This window comes from Somniosus microcephalus, chromosome 1 (genome assembly GCF_052327205.1).
Source record: "Somniosus microcephalus isolate GS21.2 chromosome 1, FLI_Smic_1.0, whole genome shotgun sequence".
NCBI classification, from domain to species: Eukaryota; Metazoa; Chordata; class Chondrichthyes; order Squaliformes; family Somniosidae; genus Somniosus; species Somniosus microcephalus.
In genome coordinates this window covers 397,428,595-397,436,298 of record NC_140987.1, presented here as the reverse complement: position 1 = coordinate 397,436,298, position 7,704 = coordinate 397,428,595, and positions in this window count along the sequence as shown.

Sequence of the window (7,704 nt, the reverse complement as noted above, 5' to 3'; positions counted from 1 at the left end):
GGCCCCTCATAATCTCATCTAGCTAGGTTTAGGGGGTGGGCATTTTAGGGGATAATTAACAATGAGTTGTTGTCCCTCGATGTTCCGTGTGCTTCCCTATTTCATGATGAACCTTGTAAAGTGTAATATGCCTGTAGATATGTTGGTTAGTACTGTATTATGATTTGTTTTTCCCTCCCATGTACCTTATTGGCTTACATTCAATTTTTCCTTCATGCAATAAAATTTCATTTTGTTTCATTAAACTTGGTCTATAGAGTATTCTCTGCATTGTAGTTCCTGCCTCAAAGTCCAGTGTATAGAACCTAAGGGGTGAGTGGGTCGAACCACTCAGTAAATTACTGTGCAAGAGAGAGAGGCCTCTAGAGCGAGAGAGAGAGACCTCGTCGATCGAAAACCCCTTACACACATTCTGTCAAACATAGCTTATTAAAGACCATGATTTATGGTCACATTAATGCCCAATATAATGTATTTTGACTTCCCAGGAGTGTCTGGTTGAAGCATGTTTAAAAGTTCCAACATGTGGAATATGATTTGATGTACATCAGCTGGTGACTGTGCCAGTTGGTAACCTCCTGGTTTGTTTGGATAACTGTTAGCCAGTGCCTTTAGTAATTGTGTAGGTGATTTACTCAGTAAGATAGCATTATTAAAACTATCAGCAGCTATCAGCAAGTGAAGAGCTGGAGCCAAACTGTGTGTACCATGTCGTTGTTATAATGCTGCATTTTGTCCACCAACTGACGCTGTGACCCTGTGCAACTTTCCTCACTGCACAACCTAACTCCAGAATTAACAACAGAAAATGTTGGAAAAACTCAGCAGGCCAGGCAACATCCATGGAGCGAAAATAGAGTCAACGTTTCGGGTCAAACCCTTTGTCAAGACTAACTCCAGAATTACTGTTTGCATTATTAGTTTACAATGCTTAATGTATTCCTATAAAATTCCCTTTTCAGCTATTTTAACAAACAATTAACTAGTTTATTTTAAATTGATAAGCTAGGGTAACCATATTTTCTAAACAGAATCCGGGGACACACAGGGTGTGAGCACAGCAAAGTAGCCAGGATGGAAAACAGGTTGCGCAGCGAGGCAAACCTTTTTAGCAGCCTATATTTTAACAGTTGCACCTGTACACTACAAATGCAAAACAAATGTGACATTACACCTCTGAAGTGCATTCGGACTCCGTTTATAAATAATATTACCCTGCTCAGGAACGTCAGTTTTTCATACCCACTGTCTACACTACTGCCAGCTCTTGCTGACACCTGTCCTTTTGTCTCCGCTCCGTTCGAGCATTGCCGACTATTCTTTTCAAAAATGAACACATCATATATTAACAGAATCACTGGTCGGTCGGTGACGGTTATGACCAATGCGCTTCTGAATTGTGAGCATTTTGAAATGTTGGGGGAGGAAGGGAAAGAGATGCCGAAATCAGAAGCCGGCCGACCAATTGGCTCATGACCACCTGCGATTCAAACTGGTACATCCTGTAGCGAAAGAAGTGGTGGGTAAGAAAAGGTGGGGGTTTGGTTGTCGAATAAGGCTGGGTTGGGAGCACAGCTGAACTCGCTGATGGCGTTTGCCCGCCGCTCATAGTTTGATTCATGTGGAGGCTAACCAATAGACCAGCCCCTTACACTGCCGAGCCCACCTCAGGGCTGACCTCCCTCATGGCGCTCACGGTGGCCATGATTAACAGGGGGCGCCCGGGAAGGACACATGTAATCAACTTAGGGTGAATGGTATGTGTGTTGCACTTCAAATTCCAACGCAAGAAATTAAAAGTTTGTGTATTCGGGGACGAGTTTCATGAACCGGGGATGGAATAGTTTTCTACAACAATATGTCCTCGAGGCCAAAAAAAATAGTCATGGACGACTAAAGAGGTAAGGGACAGCATAAAACTAAAAGAAAAAGCATACAAAAATGCAAAAAATAGCACAGATCCTGGTGAATGGGAAGGATACAAAGAACAGCAAAGGATCACAAAACAGATAGTAAGAGCTACAGAAAGGGAATATAAAAGGAAACTTGTAAGGGTTATCAAAATCAACACAATTTCTTTATAATTGTTTTACAATTATATTAGGAAAAAGAGGGTGGTCAGGAGCAATGTTGGCACCTTAAAAACTGATATTGGTGATATTATCAAGGACAATAAGGAAATGGCGGACATGTTGAATAATTATTTTGCTTCAGTATTTCCAGTACAGGAAAAGGATAGCATGCTGGAAATCCCAAGGAAACTAAATCAGGAACAGGGACTCAATAAAATTAATGTAAGTAAAATAACAGTAAAGAAAATAATGGCACTAAAGAGTGACAAATCCCCAGGACCAGACGGTTTCCATTCCAGGGTTTTAAAGGAAGTAGGTGAGCACATTGCAGATGCCCTAACTATAATCTTCCAAAGTTCTCTCAATTCAGGAACTGTTCCTTCAGATTGAAAATTGCACGTCACTCCTCTATTTAAAAATGGTGAGAGAGGGAAACCAGGGAATTATAGACCAGTTAGCCTAACATCTGTTGTGGGGAAATTGCTATAATTAAGGATAGGGTGACTGAACACCTAGAACATTTTCAGTTGATCAGAGAGAGCCAGCATGGATTTGTGAAAGGTAGGTCATGCTTGACAAACTTGATTGAATTTTTTGAGGAGGTGACTAAAGTAATGAGCAGTGGGCAGGGGAATGTCTATAGATCTTATTTATATGGACTTCCCGAAGGTATTTGATAAAGTCCCACATAAGAGACTGTTAACTAAGGTAAAAGCCCACAGAATTAAGGGCAAATTATTGACCTGGTTAGAAAATTGGCTGAGCGGCAGGAGACGGGCAGTAGGGATAATGGGTAGGTACTCTAATTGGCAGGAGGTGACTAGTGGTGTCCCACAGGTGTAATGATCAGTAACATGTCATTCTAGAATAGTACACTAGGTGGAGCTGTATGTTTAGTAGTGGGCTACCCACAAGGCAGTATTCAAGATGGATGCCTGTACACTAGTCCACATGGCTGAATAAATGACTAGCTCAAGCTAGCTTCATAATGAAAACGTTTATTTATTTATGAACATAACATGGTACCAGGATTGGTAATATTGTGAAACGCGACATGGAGAATTTGAAGCCACCGGAGGGTTTGAAACTCCTGGGGAATGTCGACTGCAATTGGAGGACTTTCAAACAACAATTCGAACTCTACATTGCCGCCATCAGGTTCGGTACGATGTCAGACGCAAGGAAAATAGCGTTACTGCTCACGGTTGCAGGCCCACAGGCGATAGAGGTATTTAATACGTTTGTGTTTGATCAAGAGGAGGACAGAGAAAAGATGGACGATGTGCTAAAGAAGTTTGATACACATTGTTCTCCCAAAAAGAACGAGACCTATGAGAGGAACGTGTTCCGTTCACGGACACAGCAGCAAAATGAGACTTTTGATAGCTTTGTGACCGATCTGAAACAGAAAGCACAGACATGTAATTTCTCTGAACTGAAATCATCCATGATTCGTGACCAGATTGTGTTTGGTATTCATGAGAAAAAGGTCAGAGAATGTTTGTTGAGAGAAACCGAACATTGGAGGATGCTGTGAAAATATGCCATGCCAGTGAGCTAGCTCAACAGCACGCAAAGACTTTCAGTGAAATTAATAATAATGCGACTGTAATGAGTGACTGTGCTGCTGTCGGTGCTGTGTCCTACAAGGGGAAGAAACAGGGGCAGAACAGAAATGCAAAGCAATCGGAGGATGGAATTTTCAATTGTAAACGCTGTGGTTACCAGCACCAGTCAAGACAATGCCCAGCGTTTGGGAAAATGTGCACAAAATGTAATGGAAAGAATCACTTTGCCAAACAATGCTTTTCAAAAGTAAAAACAAAGAAAGGGCAACAAGCCAATGTGATTGAGGACACTGATTTAAGTGAGACATTTTTTGTAGGAATGGTGTCATGTGACAATATCAAAAAGGATACAGAAAATGTGCAGCCCTCAGGAATGGGCAATGCTGAACATAAAGTTAATGCAGTAAAAGAGGACAAATGGATGATGCCACTGCAGGTAAATGGAGCATTAGTTACATTGAAACTAGACACTGGGGCAAAAGCAAACTTAATCAGTATGAGTGACATTAAAAATATGAAAGAAAAGCCCAAAATACAGAAAAAGTCAGTACTACTGAAGAACTATAATGGACAGAAAATAGATAGCTTAGGTGTATGCAGACTTAAAGTGACAGTCAAAGACAAAGTGCATCATCTCATGTTTTCTGTTGTGGCTGAAGGACTTGATTCACTATTAGGTGACAAAGCTTGTGAGGACTTAGAACTGGTCAAGAGAGTCTACCGTATAAACTGTGCCATAAGCAGACCAGATGACTCAATGGATTCTGTAGTGAGTAATTTCCAGGATGTGTTCAATGGATTTGGAGTTCTACCATTCACTTACAAGATCCAGCTAAAGGAGGATGCTCAGCCAGCGGTACATGCTCCACGGAGAGTTCCAGCACCCCTGCATGACTGGCTCAAGAAAGAACTGGACAGAATGACCACACTAGGAGTCATCAGGAAAGTCGAAGAGCCAACAGACTGGGTTAACTCCATGGTATGTGTAAAGAAAAAGAACAATGATCTAAGAGTATACATGGATCCAAAGGACTTAAATGCAAACATAAAACGTGAACACTACCAGATTCCCAAGCGAGAAGAAATCACCAGTGAAATGTCAGGTGCCAGATACTTCACAAAGCTCAATGCCTCACAAGGATTTTGGCAACTAAAACTGGATGAAGAGAGCACCAAATACTGTACCTTCAACACACCATTTGGCAGGTATTGTTTCCTCAGAATGCCTTTCAGGATAATATCTGCATCTGAAATCTTTCATAGAGCGATGGAACACATAATTGAAGGTCTGGAAGGAGTTCGGGTCTGTGTTGATGACATCATCATCTGGGGCTCCACACTGAAAGAACACAATGAGAAACTGACTAAAGTGCTACAGAGCATACGCCGGAATGGACTGAAGCTCAACAAAGCCAAGTGTCAGTTTGGCGTCCAGGAAGTCACTTTCCTAGGAGATAATCTATTTGGTAAAGGAATAGAGCCAGATATGGAAAAAGTAAACGCCATACTCAACATGCCCCGACCCACTGACAAAAAAGGAGTGCTACGCATCATGGGGATGATAAACTTCATTGGAAAGTTCATTCCTAACTTGTCAGCCAAGACAGCCTGTCTGCGAGACCTGCTACATAAAACAAATGAGTTTGCATGGACAGAAAGACATGAACAAGAGTGGATGAACCTTAAAACAGTGCTGACAACCGCACCTGTACTCACCTTCGTTGACCCAACAAAGAGAATCAAAGTGTCAACGGATGCATCAAAAGATGGCCTAGGCGTGGTCTTGCGACAAGCAGAGGGTGAAGATTGGAAGCCTGTTGCCTATGCCTCCAGGTCTATGACTGATTCTGAGTGTCGATACACCCAGATTGAAAAGGAATGTCTAGGCTTGGTAGTTGGACTAGAAAAGTTTCATGGCTACATATATGGACTTCCCACCTTCACAGTTGAGACAGACCACTGCCCACTGGTTGCCATCATAAAAAAAAACCTGAATGAGATGTCTCCAAGGATTCAATGACTCATGATGAAGCTGCAAAGATATGGGGCCAGAAATTCCAGGCCAGAAGCGTGAGTGCGCTCGGGGTACTCACGCTTCTGGCCGTTGGAAATGCCGGCATTCATCAGGAACAGCGCATGCGGGGAACGCCGGCATTTCCAGACCTCGAGCGCGTGCGACTGCACAGGCAGCGCTTGCGCAGTGAACTTCGTGGATTTCATTCATGAAATCCGTGAGGGTAAGTCCTCAGAACTTACACTGAAAAAAAGCAAGTGTAAAGTGGTTCATTGGCTGCAGAGGAAGATATATTTTATCGTGGAGCTTTTGAAATGCAATATTTTTGTTTGGGAAAGGGAGGGAAGTTATTTTAAGAAATTTTAAGTAAGTTTTAAAGTTAAAATTTTTTTTTTTTTAAAGGGTTTTCAGAACGGTAGGTAGAAGGAGCAATTGTGGCTGTGTGAATGGAATGTGAGAATGAGTTATGTATGTATGTCCACATATATTCCTTTACGTATATGTATGTATGTTTTATATTCCTTTACTATGAATGTATGTTTTTAATTATGATTTTCCAATAAGTTACTTTCTCTGAAAGTCATAATTAAATAATACATTCATACACATAAGTAAAGGAATATATACATAACACGCAAAGGAATATATACAGACATACATACTTTCAGAAGCTCCACGATAAGAAATATCTTCCTCCGCAGCCTCTGGAGCAACTGTACCCATGCTTTTTTCACGTGTAAGTTGTAATGACTGGACCTCACTGAAAGCATTAATGAAAGCGGCGAATTATACTGCGCACGCGCTGCATGTGCAGTCGCACGCGTTCTGCCTCTGAACCCCTTCGTTCAGAGGACAGGAAATGCCGGTTTTCCCCACATGCACTGTGCATGCTGAAAACCGGCATTTCATCCGGCCAGATGCGTAAGTACCCCGACCGTACTAGCGCATTTGGAAGGGAATTATTGGGCCAACATTTTACATGTCAATAAAATAAAAAATTTAACACTTGCACGACTTGCCCCCTCGCATCTGTGACTGAGGGTCCAAGGAGGTGCATTGCGCAAGAGGTCATCATCGGACGTATCCTCACACTGTTCCCTTTGGGGAACTGTATGAAGTGGTGGAAGGATTTATGGCCGTGATTAACACTCATTCCGTGACCGTAACCATCTTTGAACCAGCCATTAGGGTGGTTAGTCCTATGGCGGGAGGGTTTTACGGGCTCCCACAACCCATCTGAGGGGGGGGGGGCCACCAACACCCACGGACGCAAGTATCCCGCTGGATGTCCACACAGAATTTAAAGTTGGAGCTCCGACTCCACTTGCCGGGACTGTCTGGAGTGGGGTTCAAAACCCTACTCCTTCTGGCCCAGCGGAGGGGATGCTTACTGCTACGCAAAAGGCCCACTCCGCACAAAAGGTGACACCCATACGTTTCCTGCGCCTTTTCCCTCCCCGTGACTGGAGCCCTATGCTGCCATTTCACGTTGCTAATCGGATTGGGCCTTTGTTATAGCGGTAGGATCCCCACCGCTGGGCCAGATCAGGGTGGGGTTTCGAACCCCGCTCCAGACAGTCCCGGCAAGTGGAGTCGGAGCTCCGGCTCTAAATTCTGGGTTGACATCCAGTGGGATATTTGCGTCCGTGGGTGTGGGTGGCCCCCCCTCCTTGTATAGCTTGTGGGAGCCCGTAAAACCCTCCCGCCATAGGACTAACCGCCCTAATGGCTGGTTCAAAGATGGTTACGGTCACGGAATGAGCGTTAATCACGGCCATAAATCCTTCCACCACTTCATACAGTTCCCCAAAGGGAACAGTGTGAAGACACGTATGACGACGACATTGCTAAATAAATAAATGGAATTAAAAAAATTCTTTTAGGGCTTTTAAAAGTCTTTAAATTGCTTTAATTCTCTTTAAAACTACTTCAGATTACTCAAAATAATGTAAACATTTAAAATTTTTTATAAAAGTTACCAAAATCTTGAAAAAACTTCCAAAAACCTATTTAAACTGCTGCTTTGCATGTAAAAATGGTTAGCAGCTTG